Genomic DNA, 16162 nt, shown 5'->3' with positions numbered 1-16162 from the left:
CTAGTTACTTGCCCAAGCAGAGCGCGCAAGTACTGTAATCGGCTGGGTATGTCCGACTTTTTTGAAGACCGTAGCCCTGAAATGGCTGGGATTCTGGGAATGTATGTATGTATGTATGTATGTATGTATGTATGTATGTATGTATGTATATGTATGTACGTATGTATGTACGTATGTGGGTCAGTGACGTGACGCCCCAAAAAATGTGTAAAAGTTATTTACTTTTGTTCTACTCACTCTCAACCTTATGGAAATACATTTTGTTTTTAGATATTTTATTGGAATCAGACTTTATTCAGCAGTTTGTTGTACTTGTGCCTAAAATCGTCATATGGTGTGACATGAAAATAATTGTTCATAAAATGAAAATGGAGTACATCTTTCTTAAGTTACTCACTTTATCAAAGTCCTTTATCATAACTAACCGGTGATCCACTATAGTTTTTTGAAAATTAATTATATCTGTATATTTTTTTCATAATCGACACTGTGTGAGGCCCATGTTCATGATCTTACAACATATTTTAAATGTATTCTGTCAAAACTTTCTCTAAAATTACACAAATATTTGTGACTCTTCCTGATAATATTCTCTATGTAATCCATAAACATTTTTTTGGTTTAATCATTAATAAAGGTATGATTTTTCACTATTTGGAATGTCACACCAAATGATTTAGTGTCACACCGTATGATCATATCTTCATGTGTCAAAGCAAACTGTGTTTTAACCTACCTATTAGTGAGTACTGAACTTTACTGATTGATTAAACAATTACCCAGGATAACATGGCCTTAATATTTCTGAACAGGATATTATTGTAGGGCTTTAACATGGGATAAGAAAGAATTGTAGTAGTAGATGGATGATGAGGATGTGCACAGGAATGCTACGCACACCTAAGTCTTCTGCCGGCCCACGGCAGAAGGATCCTAAAGAGACAATAAGGCGCATAGCCACACTTGGAGCCAAGGCAACATTTTATTAACACCAATTAGTGGAAACAGAACTCAGCGTTCAGGTAAATTGCTTTTTTCCGAAGTCTCCTGAACTTGAACACAGCATTTTGTGTTGAACAAATGTAATTAGGAATCATGACATTACACCACATCTCCACTAGCTAAAGAGTGCTGGGTTGCGCAACTCCGAAAATAGCTGATCTACAAGCTCTCGCAGCACAACGTGTTGAGAGCTTGTAGATCAGCTATTTTCGCTAGTTTTGTCTCGGGTCCTAACTTAACACTGTCCACTGTCCAGTCCAGTGAGTGAAAGTACAAAAGTATTAGATCAGATTAGATTATACATTTAGACTGTATTGTACATCAGCCAGTCGTATTTGGTGAGGGTAGCAAACCGGCTGCCTTGTTGCGGTTCTGCTATGCCACAGACAACCTCCTGCTCTTCGTAGAAAATGCAGTCTCGCCCCTTTGGCTCCTCTCTCCTTGCTGGGTCATTGTTTAGTTTCTCCCTGTACTTTCTCGTTCTCTCAGCACTTGTCATTTTCCAGCTGACAAAAGAAAATGGAATGTATAGTTTAAGACAAAGAGAAAATATTGTTTAGATTGAAACAATATGTTAAGGTTTCTGTGAAGGGGTTTCTGCTCTGTCTGATGAATTTGAAGTATCACTGAATGAAGCTAAATTACATTTTATGTAAAAATGTTTAAAACAAATGTTTAAATGTACAAAAGAAACATGGAACTTTGTTATTTATTGTTATATATGTAGTTAAATACAGTATAAATCATATGGTGTGACAATCAAGTCATATGGCGTGACAAGCAGACATGTCACACCATTATGATTAAGTGTCACACCATATTACGTTTTCTGCATTTAGGTTTACCTTGAGGCTACTATGTACACATTAGCATGCTAACAGCATGGTAGCTATAACAAAGCAACCTAGATCTACATGGAAATATGACCAAAACTTCAAATAACTTAAGCTTTTTTTAATGAAAAGGTGTCACACCAACAGACATCCAAAGTGGTGAGTTTGTCAAAGTTTCAACAAGATGGCATTTCATGAAAATGTTAAAATCATAACTCACCTCAGACACCTGTCTTGCAGTTGTGCTGGGAGTGCTGAATAGCCTTACAGAAGAAGGACCTCTCTAGCCAATAGGTGTCCAAATAATTGCCTGTTTAATTTGTCCAAACTAGTGTCACACCAAATGATTTTGGTTTGGGGGACAAAATGTTTTTGATCAGAAATGACTGAAAACATTATGCTTTGACTTTGAAAAGATATAGGCTCACAAATAGACATTTTTTTTGCCTAAATTCATTTTCAAATGATTTTTAGCAATTCTTTTTCTTAGTTTTATTCAAGTTCCCACTTTGAGAAACAAGGTCAGGACAGTCACACCATATGAGTTTTGCCATGTTTGGTTGAAAATTCTGAAGAAATGAGGAATGAAATGTTTTAATCTTGAGTAAGTTCACATAAAGCTTAATGTCCTGCACAATATTCAGAAGGTTTTTGACAAATATATTTTTTATTTATACATGCTTGACACCGAGGACAGCGAAAACGTTACGTCACGTCACCCACCCACGTATGTATGTAAACGTGTGCCTAAAGCCAATGAAGGACCAGCAGCAGCAGTGCTGTGTTCTACCTGTAACGCACATATACGGCGTCTGCGGTCAGAAATAAAAATATGAATAGTGTCTGCCCTCGTGGACCTTTCAAAGTAGCATATTTGATAGGCATTATGCACTGGCGTATGCCCTGGCCACACGAATAGCCACGGATCATAGATTATAGTATGCTCTCAAAAATATATAAAAGTATATAAGACCGTTCTTGGTAATGTCTTCATTAACAGGCAATGAGGCCAGCAGGGCACACCTCGTGGCGCGCTCTGCTTGCGCACAAGTTGGCCATGTGAGGCCTACTTGTGCGTGAGGCACAGGTTGGCACCTCGACAGAGTACATATCTAGTTTATTTATGTATTCATGTATTTAATTCAAATACATTTATATATACCGGTATATATATATATATATATATATATATAGTATTTATTAATGTATTCATTTATTCATTTATTAATAATAATATTTTAATTTAACATACTTTTACTTACCTCCAAGTGAAGGTATGTACAGGAAAAAAGGCACTGTAGGTAGAAAGAACAGAGAGTTACTTAGTTGGCAGGAGGGGCCCATTTTGCACACTATCACAATTCACAAATTATGAACTCATTGTCCGATTGGCGTGAAATGTTGCACGCACACTCCAATTATCTTAAAGGGATAGTTTCGTTACTCACCCCATGGCATGGAGACTTGAATTCATGGATAATTATTTGTTTTTGTTGCATTCCTAAGCCAATAATTTGATAACCAGCAGTGGTTCCCTATATGGAGACACAAAGAGCCTGCATTTTTCCTTATGGTATGGAGACACAAAGAGTCTCCTCAAATCATTGGTTTAGGAATGCGACAAAAACTAAAAAATATCCCCAAGTCTCCATCGGGTGAGTAATCGATAGGAAAAAAGTCATTTTGGGGGTGAACTATCCCTTTAAGGAAGATATGGCACCCTAAATATCTCCGAGCCCCTCCCACCCAACCAAGTACACTCTGTGAATTTGACTCCAGTAGGGATATATCAGAAAACTAGAAAAGAAAAAAAAATCCCTTTGTTTTTCTCATTGATTGTAACAGCATTTTCTGTTGAGTTTTTATTACACATTACTTACTCTGACCTTTTTTTTTTCCTCCTGAATTTTTATCCCACGATTTTTGTGACCAAGTTTTTTCACCCGGTGTCAATTATCTAATGTAATCCTGGGTGCTATACTCCCTCTGCCAATCTGGGGAGAGCAACAGATTGACCTCATGCTTCCTTCTATGCATGAGGAGTCCAAGCCGTGTTTTTTTCTCAGAAAAGTTTCCCGGGTTGGACATGGAAGGAACACATTATTCCAAGTTCCTTTCCCCTCCATCAGGCACCCTGTCTGGCCAGGGGGAGGCAGTATAGAGACCAGGATTACTGCATGTTTTTTGTGAGGGTACCTATCCTAGGAGACATGGGGAGAACATGCAAAATCCACACAGAAAGGCCCTTTCGCCAACCCCTCCTAGGGTATATGGGCACTGATGACGCGGAGGAGAGAACACGCCCCCCAGTTCCCGCAGCGGACCTTGTAGCTGTGAGGCGACAGCGCTACCAACTGCACCACCGTGCCCCCTGCCCTCTCTGACCCTTTTGAATAAATAAAAAAAACAAAGTATGAAAAAAACATACTTTGTAAACACTAATACCTCCTTTAATCCTTTAATCCTAACAAAAACGAATCTAAAACTAAGCATTGTCACAAATATAAAAACGAATAAAACAATCCGCTCTAAAACAAACCGCATTAGAAAATTGGTCAAAACAAGCTAAAACTAAACAAGCCTATAATGAAAAGTCCAAAACTATTATAACCTTGACGACATGACGAGTAAATATTCATACATGTATGTCAAGGAATCTCTTAGAGCAGATAAAGCTGGGTTACTTGTGACCAATAAATATTCACACATGCCTTCAATTCAATACCAGTTACTATACTATTATAAAGTGAGCTAGAATATTATGAACTCTCACTTCACTGAATTCAAATAAATCTTAAGTTGGAAAAGTTATACCTACTGTATATAGTCACCTTATTTTCAATATCCTAAAACATCAATTGATAGAATAATAAAACATGGCACTCACTCATGTTCAAATACAGGATTCTTCTCCATATTACCAGTCCCATGGTGGAGAGACTGATAAGTCTTCTCTGTCACTCTCCAGTGGAGTTGAAGACTGAACTAGGAAGATGTGTTGAGTTCTTTATAAAGCTCATCTAAGAAACTGTCATCATGAATGATGAGACTTCCTCTTATGACATTCAGTTATCTCTGCCATTTACATTCTCTGCAGGGATGTAGCTAAATTAAACAAAATGAAACAAAAGTAACAATTGTCAATTGGTTACGCTCAGGTGTTGCTGAAAATAGCAGATCCACAAGCACACAATATGTTGTGCTGCGACGCATTGTGGGCTTGTAGACCGGTGACCGGCTATTTTCAGCATGCAACCAAGGGTAAAATTAGCTATTACGATGCCATCAAGGCCCCCCAAAACACATTTTAGTCGACTCAAACTAAAAGTTTTCAGATGGCTAAAATATGACTAAAACAAAATGGAATTTTATTCAGAAGACTATGACTAAAATTACCATAAATCAAAATTTGCTGTCAAAATCAACACTGTTTCCAGGCACAACCCAATCTGGGAACCCATCGTCAAAGAAGAAAGGGCGACACCTATCGGTCTGTCTCTCGTTCTCTGAGGCTGTCTCGAGAGATTAGGCACAACCTGACCCTGGATAAGTGGATAAAGATGGACGAAAGGATGGACGGACAACCAATAAAGTAATAAAGATATAAAAATGTTCTCTGCAATATACATTTTTATTCAAATGAACACATAATATTTTAACATCCATACAATTACTTGCAGAAATAAAAAGAACAAAAGAGAATATTAGAATATGTCTTTTTAGAGGGCAGTGAAATGCAGCACACATTCTGTATTTTCATAATCTGTTAGAAGATGAAACATCACAAAGGTTTACATGAGGATCAAAGCGTTGCACTGGGTCACATGGTTGTACAGAAAATGAAACAATAACTTGTTTTTAGTTTTTTACCAAAATTGATCTCCATGTTAAAGTTTAGACTAGCAATGGCAATAGCAATATTATTTACAACGAAAACCAATTGTGAGTTCTAACGAAATTTGATTATGACAAAGAAGCAGCCTATTTACACCATCAAATACAATATACTAGCCTATTTTGGACAGCTTTAAAATAATTAATATTTTCTTTAACTCATTGTAAGGACAGTCTATTTAGATTTTCTTCACTTAGTTTCAAAATCTCTGTCTGAAATAGGTCCAAAAATCATAACTACCTTATTTTTTCCAAACTAAAACGGCTTCATATGGAATTAAACTGAATTTTCACTTGTCTAAACTGACATGGGTCTAATAAAGTTGATGATCTTTAGCCCAATAGTCTTTATAAACTAGTTAAAACTTTTGAATTTGATTGATTTTGAGACAAAAGTGAAGAACAGTACAAGTGCAGTCAAAACATAAACTGTAGTACAGCACAAGAACAGTCAAACAGCCTGCCTAAAAGGTCTTATTCGTTGGAGGTCCTTGGTATTCAATTCATAGACATGTAAAATAGCAATAAAACACATTCAAATATCATCACAACTATAAAACACTGAAACACTGTATATGTACAGAGTAGGGGAAAAGGTGTGTGTGAAGGTGTGTGGGGTGATCACTTCTTGCCTATGGGAGAAGTGATAACTACTGTACCTCTGCCTCTGGCAGTCAGCTAAATGTTTTTTAGGGATGGGGTCTGGGAACATGTCTGGGGTAGCATAGATAGCATCATATACATCACTGTCATCATCATTGTTGCCTTGGTGACACGTGAAGGCCTCTGAATTGTCCTTCATCATCATCAAAATGAAAACATGCTGTGATTGTTATATTCTATTCAATACATTAAATAGAATACATTACATTCAACTGGCTGAGCCAGTTGGTATTTAAGGACCTGGATTCCAAAACAGTCTTGTTTTGCTTGTCTCTCCTTTCTCTGCAGGAAGTAAAACAGATTTAAATTGACTATTACTGAATTGTAATTACATTTACGTTTGAGCATGGTCTTAGCCTGCTAGTCATCAGTTAGCATAGATGTTGTCCTGCTTATCTTCATCACAGGGTTCAAAGGCTATGTAGTCGTCTTCATCATCAACGACAACACTCAGTGGACTCTTCACTTCCAGGGCTGAGTATTAGCATAGACGTCATCATTCTCCTCATCAGGGTTGCAGACGTGTTGATGCATGTTGCTGACTGCCACGGGGTCTCTGAGATCGACATGAGATGACATTAGTTCAGCTTGATGTCCTTCATTATTTTGGGATAATTTTGAACTTCAATCAACTTTAAATTTGGAAAAAAGAAGGTTCATTTCAAACCCTCAGTGTACTGACGGTTTCTCATTGTCATCACTGTCATCATCGGTGTCTTGGTGACAGGTGGAGACCTCTGCCACAGGGTCTCTGTTATCAACATGAAAAGACACCCGTTAATGACCAGCACAGGAGATTCAGATTCAATAGCTCCAATAGAATATAACATGATCATAAAAACAATAAAATACCTAAAATACACAATATAAGCAATAAATACAGGTCAAGAATATCAGTCAAATAAAGTGCAGAGTGTAAGGGTTTTAGACATTAAGCCTTCTTTAAAATGAAAAAAAGAAGGTTAATTTCAAACCCTCAGTGTACTGACGGGTTCTCATAGTCATCACTGTCATCATCGGTGCCTTGGTGACAGGTGGAGACCTCTGCATTGATGCAGTCTTCTTCATCACCATCTCTCCCCTCTGTAATGTGGGCATTCGTCACACCTTAGAAGAAATAGATACATTATATCAGTGTTGGTGTCTTAAGTTAAATCAAATCAACTTGATCTCATTCAATTCCTATAGTCTTGTACTTACACGTAGATCCACCCTCTATATTACACCCTAATACGCTGTAAGAAACAGGTGTGTGTGTGTGTGTGTGTGTGTGTGTGTGTGTGTGTGTGTGTGTGTGTGTGTGCGTGCGTGCGTGCGTGCGCGCGCGTGTGCGTGCGTGCATGCATGCGTGCGTGTGTTCCTAACTGTTATTGGAAAAAGTAATAAATAAAGTATTGTCACGTTGTGCGGCCAACGCCGGCCACCTAGCCTCTTGGCGACTACCATTTAGATTATTCTTCCGGCACGGCCGGCGGCACCACTATACAGTAAGGACTTTATTGGTGTGCGTAGCATTCTTGTGCATAGAATTAGTATTACTCACAGGCTAGGTGGTTAGTCTCGGCTGCAGGCTTTCTGAATTTCCTCCTCAACACCAGCCAGCAACCAATTACCAGCAGGATTAACAGAAGGAGCAGAGCAGCTACAGTAGCAACCACTAGCAGACGAGAATGAGATGTTTGAGGTCCTGAAGGGAGGGGAGGGAGGGAGGAAGGGGGGAATGGAAGTTCTGGAGGGACAGGGGGCCAGGGTACGAGGTATGGTATATCAATAGAGAAATAATGATTTGTATTTTGAAGACTTGAAAATGTCACAACATCCACTCTTACCTGAGCAGACGACACCAGCATCCTTGACGTGTTTGCAATCATGTTTACCAAATCCACTGTGTTGGCACTGAGTTAGAGACATTTCACTTCCTGAACAACGCACATCATCCATCCAGATTGGACCAATCCCTCTGCCAAAATATGCACCTCCAGGAGCTCTCTGTGCCGTCCCACAGTTCAGCTCTCTGCAAACCACCTCAGCATCTTTCAGGTCCCAGTCGTCATCACAGACTGTTCCCCAGCGGTTGTAATAGATCTCCACTCTTCCAGAGCACTGTCCATCACCACCCACCAGCCTCACCACTGAACCTGGACAATAAATAGTGTTATAATGTTGTGATGTTTATACAAACATTGATTTAACTGCTATGAGTTCCATGACATCCACACTGCTCTTACCTGAGCAGACGACACCAGCATCCTCAAGGTGAGAACAATAATGTACAATTGTGTTGTGTTGGCAGTCAGTTAGAGACTTTTCATCTCCTGAACAACGCACATTATCCATCCAGATTGAACCATTCCCTTGGCCAAAATAGGCACCTCTAGGAGCACTCAGTGCCGTCCCACAGCTCAGCTCTCTGCAAACCACCTCAGCATCTTTCAGGTCCCAGTTGTCATCACAGACTGTTCCCCAGCTGTTGTTGGGAGAGATCTCCACCCTCCCTGAGCACCGTCCACCACCACCCACCAGCCTCACTGGACCTGAACATGAAATAAATAGTGTTACAACTTCGTGACGTTTAAACAAAAAGCATTCTGCGACGAGTTTGCTGATATCCCCCAGAAAGAGCCAATACACTTTCCAGCACCGGCACCTGCCGCGGCGCCGCCAGAAGTGCCGGCAACAGCCGCGGCAATGATTCCTATACCGCGGCAATGATTCCTATGCCGCGGCAATGATTCCTATGCCACAGCAATTATTCTTAATCTGTGGCATCTGCCGCTGTTGCGGAGGCGTCTGCCACTGTTGTGGAACCCATCCCCCCCCCCACGATGACCACCAGTGGACCAGCTTGTCCATTCCCCCCACCCCCACCCCCCAACACCACGACCACTGGACCACCGAACATAAATAATGTATCACAACAAGCAGTCACATCACGTTTGCTTGCTCTCTGCCGGGGGACCACTGCTTCTGCCAGGGACCACCGGGGACCACCGACACTGGCGCGGTACTGCCAGAGCCACCGGGGACCACCGACACCGCCGCTTCTGCCGGCACCTGCCGGGACCTGCTGGATCTGCCGGAACCTGCCGGATCCGCCGACACCTGCCGGCATCTATGTGGGGAAATCTAGCTCTTTCGAACGACCGTCATTGCAACAGAGGAGCATCGGGAGGGTTAGCGACTCACCCCACAGAGGTTAGGTTTAGGGTGTCGAACAGATGACACTTAGTAACGGCAGGTGCCAGCGGATCCAGCAGGTACCGGCAGGTACCGGCAGGTACCGGCGGATCCGGCAGATGCCGGCAAGTACCGGCAGGTGCCGGCAGATGACGGCAGCTACCGGTTGGTGCCGGCAGTAGCGCGGCAGTGTCGGTGGTCCCCGGCAGAGAGCAAGCAAACGTGTTGTGACTGCTTGTTGTAATACATTATTTATGTTCGGTGGTCCAGTGGTCGTGGTGTTTTGGGCGGTGGGAGTGGGGGGAATGGACAAGCTGGTCCACTGGTGGTCATCGTGGGGGGGGATAGGTTCCGCAACAGCGGCAAACGCAAGCTCCATGCCGGCCGACTGCCGCTCTGTCCAGCCATGCCACGGATTAGGTATAATTGCCGCGGCAATGATTCCTTTGCCTGTTGTCGGCACTTCTGGCAATGCCGTGGCAGGTGCCGGTGCCGGAAAGTGTATTCGCTGTCCCTCGATATCCACACTGCTCTTACCTGAGCAGACGACACCAGCATCTTTCACTTGTTTACAATCATGTTCACCAAATCCACTGTGTTGGCACTGAGTTAGAGACATTTCACTTCCTGAGCAACCCACATCATCCATCCAGATTGGTCCAGTCCCTCTGCCAAAACGGGCACCTCTAGGAGCACTCTGTGCCGTCCCACAGCTCAGCTCTCTGCAAACCACCTCAGCATCTTTCAGGTCCCAGAAGTCATCACAGACTGTTCCCCAGCTGTTGTTGTGATAGACCTCCACCCTGCCAGAGCACCGTCCACCACCACCCACCAGCCTCACTAAACCTGAACATGAAAGGAAAAAGATCCCAGCGGTTGTTATGAAGGATCTCCACTCTTCCAGAGCACAGAGAAGATCCAACTAATCTAATCTTGCCAGCTTCTATCAAGTCAAAGATTATTGAATTAATATTTACAAGGTTATAATTACTTTTTTTAAATTTACATTTAAAAAAAATCAGATAAGTTGCTTACCTGCATGTGAAGGTATGTACAGGATAACAGACACTGTAGGTGGAAAAACAGACCATGACTCATAAGTTACTTTCATGTTTTTCTATTGGTGTAAACATTAATTCATATCGCCAGTGAGTGACATTACACTTCGAAACATGTAGACAAAACTACATACATACATAGATTCAGCTGGGAAATGACTTCACCATAATACTAAAGCAATGTGCATTCCTGTATGGTACTGTAACCCTTTTCAAAGTTAAAATCTTCTTACTAACAATTCAAGTAACATGAATGCTGCAGATTTAACCTGTGCTCTTTTCAAACATTTCACACCTTTACTCTCTGTGGAAGTGGTTTGCAGGGCGAAGCCAGCAAAACCCCCTATATATTGACACATAATGAGGATGTGCCTGAGCTGTGTCTAAACCTTGTGAGAGATAAGTGACAATAACTTTGTGAATATAATAAAATAGCAAATACTGTAAGAAGTAGCTGCTTAGTTGAGACGTGGTGCTCTATACCGTACATTTTAGGCTGTTCTTTCCTCAAGCATGTTTGAGAGTCTAAAACATGCTTGAGGAAAGAACAGCCTCACACACAGTAGTTAACATAATCAGAGTTATTAAAGCACTTTGTGGATTATGTTATAGCCTTCGATAGGTGCCAATCAAAAGCTGTAGATAATGCTTATTATGCCATTAATTAATGACCAAAATGTGGTAATACAATATCTCCCAACTGATGTATTTGAGTAGTCTTAAAAGGAGTACTTCACCCATAAAATGACTTATTTTCTATTGATTGACTGACTGACTGACTGATTGGAAGCCAACCTACAGCATTCCAGCCCAGGTGGGGCCTTAAGGGGGATACATCAACAGACCTAGCTGCGCATAACTTGATAGTTCATTGATCCAGGCTAGAGCCTGGGGCCCTGGTGTACGCTAGTGGTTGGTTTAGCTTTGAATTAAGCTTTGGAGAGTTAGGTGCAGGCATACACAAACTGCAGGACTTCCTTCCATGCAAGTCGTCAGGTCACTCTACAACTTTCACTTGAGTTGTGGTTTCCACACTACATGACACAAACTACCATGAAATGGCTACCATCTTGACAAAACTAAAAGATAGGAAACAATTACTGTTCATTATTAATATTTAAAGAATTACTCTCTCTACAGATAGATACACTGTGTGTGTGTGTGTGTGTGTGTGTGTGTGTGTGTGTGTGTGTGTGTGTGTGTGTGTGTGTGTGTGTGTGTGTGTGTGTGTGTGTGTGCGTGTGTGTGTGTGTCAGTGTGTGTGTGTGTGTGTGTGTGTGTGTGTGTGTGTGTGTGTGTGTGTGTGTGTGTGTGTGTGTGTGTGTAAAGTAACATTTTTAGGTATTTTACTCTTTACTTGAGTATTTCCAATTTCCAATACTTTTACTCGACTACATTTAGGATTCAAATATTGTACTTACTTATTTGAAAATGTTAGTTACCAGTTACCATGTAGGTTTTGCTTTTGATTATTATTACAAAACATACTGTACCACTTCCTACAGTATATACATTTCGGCCATTTGAAAATTGCCGATCTACAAGCTCACAATGCGTTGCGATGCAATGAATTGTGAGCTTGTAAATCTCACAATATTGATACTTTTACATTAAAATATTTGAGTAGCCTACTTTTTCCACCACTGATGTAAACTGTGTCCAGGAAGTGGACCCCCATGGAAAGAGCAAAAGGGACCCTCCGTATAGGCGGAGCCTATAAAAACCTGCTGGCTGACATCCCAGCTGAGAGCATCCATCATCAGTGTGGATGTCTCTGTCCACCGAGCTCTCTGGGTGCAGGGCAGTGGGGCACGATTATGTCACGATTGTGACATTTTACTTGACCATTAATTGTCATTCAAATAACTAGATGCTCGGCCGCCTGTCAGATATGACCCAGAATATAAACTTACATGCTCATATTTCAACTAACTTTGCAAACAATAACAATATTCCACAATAGTCCATATAACATTCTGGTAATGACAACGTCAAGTTCATCCCCATATGGGCTGTGATCTGGCCTAGTACTTCTGAATGTGACCAGAGTCACCGGAGGACGTTATCATCATCATGACGTCATTTGGCTTGCAGGGTAGCTATTAACGTTTTTATTTGTGTTTCTGTCCTTGAAACATTGGAATATTATGAATAAAAATTACTTTTCTGTTTGACTTAGTTTAGGCTTCATGAACAAAAGTTGCACAGGGCAGATGTGACAAATAACTTGACAAAGATATTTTTTTTAAGCCGAAAGGCTTTCTTTAAATGTACTGTCATGAAACTGTACCTTTTCCTATGCAAACGTCTAAAAGTCTTCAATCAATCAATCAATCAATCAATCAATCAATCAATCAATCAATCAGAGATTGCTGATCTGCTATTTCCATTATTCTTGAAAATGTTTGAAGATATATACAATATGATTTTTTTTACATGGAAGTGATTATGACAGTTATGCAAAAAATAAGTGTGATTATCTCCAATAATTGTGATTAGGTTTTTATGTAATAATGTGACAGGTCAACACTGAGGATGCTCACCCCGTCCGTCTCTGCTCAGTGCCCAGGAAGCATCGTACATTACTGGGATCTATCTTACAACAGACAACACTGTGCTGGGCTCTGACCATGCAGTAAATATTCATACATAATGATGAACTCAATACCAGTTACTATACTATCATAAATTGACCTATCATGTTACGAAGGAGCCCTCACTTCATTCAAATACAAACTATAAGGATCTGTAAGTGAGAAGAACACACCTAGTCATACCTTTATTTTCTATTAATACATACATCATCAATTGATAGAATAATAAAACCTGGCACTCACTCATGTACAAATACAGGATTTTTCTCCATATTAAGGGTCCCATGGTGCAGAGATACGTTGAAAGGGTCTTCTCTGTCAGACTCCAAATGAAAGTGAAGACTAAACTAGGAAGAGGTGGGGATTATTATATTGTGGTGAGGTCTCTTCTATAAAAAACTGTGCAGGAAACCAGGTATTATTTTTGCTACTTCCTCTTTATTACAATGCAAGCCAATTTGGGCATTATATGCCATAAGTGCCTAATGAACAATGGGAGATTTGAAGCAAGCAGGATTCAGTCGCAGTCAAATAACCTTTTGACATATAATGCATCTACTGTCATTTCAACACATCAATCACTGTACTGTAGATATATCTTAAAAACAAAATTAATACATAAATATATTGAGGAATTATGGTGGTCTCAAGCACAGTTAAACTATCATATTAAAATGGTGAGTTGTTTACCGTTGACAGTCATCAAAAACAAACCAGGCATAATGTCATAAAGAATCCATAGTATAATATACAGGCCAGGACTGACCTCCATGTTAAATTGTGCAAAAGCAATGGCAACAATAAACCAAAAGCTAAATTACAACCAAAACCAATTCCTTTGGAATATTTCTCTCTATTTTCACACTATGATTGTTTAGAATAGAATAGAATTATTCCTTAAAATGCATGCAAACTAATAACAAAAAGCAACCTATTTATAGTATCAAAGACAGTAGCGCGGGAAGGGGGGGGCTACGGGGGCTACAGCCCCCCCTGGTGGCTGATCAGCCCCCCCTCCAGTCGCATGAGCAGACTCAGCGCCGTTACCGAGTTATAGAATAGTAAATCTTCGCCCCCCCGACTTTCGGCACCTCCGCGCGGTCCAAGAGGATACAACCAAGCCCTCCCTACCTCCTTGCCCAACCCTGGCCCCCACCGTTGTGCTTAGGTTGCTAGGGAAACGGCAGGTCTACCCGGAAGCAGTCTCCCAGTTTCAATACATAACGCGCGGTGCAGGCATGTAAACAGAAACATGATTACTTTATGGTGGACTGTGTGTTTTGCTTCATTAATTTGCAACACATCACTGTTGAGAACCCGCCCATGTCCATGCCCGGGGTCAGAGGAATGGCCGCTCGCCAGGTGGAGGGTTTAGGACAGGGGGAAATGAGGGTTATGATTCAGTAATATATCTGATTAAATAGGTAGTGATAGGTGTTGCTTAACAGTACACATCTGAGAAACCCAATGATAATAAGGTTCACTGTTGTAACTTAGTTATCAGAGTATTGCATGCAGTTACACTGTTAGGTTGGAAACAACTAATTGACTTTGTGCATGAGCAGACAACGGAATAGTACGTGATATTGGGGGCTTTGCACCTCTTGTAACTTCCTGTATGTACTGTCTGTCTTCTCTGAAGAATGTTCCACACAGCCCGTGAAGCGAGTGATTGCTAGATAAGTGCTTAACCACAAGCCACCTGGGGTTATAGCGGGGGCAGATAGAAGACAGGCATATAGTGTATGAACTCTGACCAAAGAGCTTTGTCACTCAATGTTGCATCATGATGGAAAAAGTATCTTTGTCTTCGTCCTGCCGATCTCGCAGGACGGCTAACAGTCACGTACACTCTGAACGAATGGGTGGGGGGGGGGGGGGGGGGCTGTGCCGCCCCCCCATGCATCTCTGGGGTATAAAAGAGGAAAGCGCCTAAAATACGGGCTCTCTCTTTTTGGGTCGGACAGACAAGGAATCTATACTTTTGCTGTGTTTGTTCCACTTTTTACTTTCTGTATTTTTTCTCTTTAATAAAACAATAAAAGCCCTTTTTACTTGGGAACCAAATACTGTGTTGCGCCTCTGCTCCATCCTCGGTCAAAGGTCACCTGCCATTTCCATCTCTTTGTAGGATTATTCCAGAGTTTGGGTGAGTCCAGATATACTGTATTATCTAGATCAGGGGTTCCCAAACTTTTTTGTCTCAGGGCACCCCATAAATATATTTTTTTTAATCCGAGGCACCCCTACATTATAATTTTCACTCCCAGCACCTGATATTTATAGCATATATCGCCGCTGTCGGGTGGAAACCTTGTATGTCCAAAACCGTTTGTTTTGTATTTATCATCTATAAAATGTACTAAACTAGTGAAAACAGCAGATCTTCAAGCACTTGTAGATTTGCTGTTTTCACTAGTTTTGTGCGACAGTTTTGTATGATGAAGCAGGGCTTTCCTTAACCAAAAGACGTACACATTTGAAATGGCATCTGCCCGACAGTGGCGATATTTTAGTGATCATGTTGCGAGGAAAACATTGAGACAATAGTGATTTTGGTTAGAACTGACTGAAAATGACTTTGTACTTGAAGTTTAAAAATGACACTAAATATTTTTTCAAGTGTCCAAATATTATCAAATGATCTCGCGGCACCCCTGGACTTCAGTCACGGCACCCCAGGGTGCCCCGTCACCCACTTTGAAAACCCCTGATCTAGATTGTCATAGCCAAACGGGTTAGTCTGTTGTCATTTTTGTGGTCTCGCAGCTTCCTCAGGACTGCTTCTGGTCAGCAGGCGGCGGAGGGGGCTTGGCTCTCAGGAGAGCGAGGTTTACCCGGCCTGGTGATCACCGGTGGGAGCTCTAAATCCAAACAGGGGGATCGGGAATGTGAGACCAGCGTGGCTGAAACAAAGCCTGCACTCTGGTTATCACAGGTG

This window comes from Nannobrachium achirus (genome assembly GCF_963921795.1).
Source record: "Nannobrachium achirus genome assembly, chromosome: 4".
In the NCBI taxonomy this organism is placed as follows: Eukaryota; Metazoa; Chordata; class Actinopteri; order Myctophiformes; family Myctophidae; genus Nannobrachium; species Nannobrachium achirus.
Note: the sequence above shows the minus strand (reverse complement) of the source record.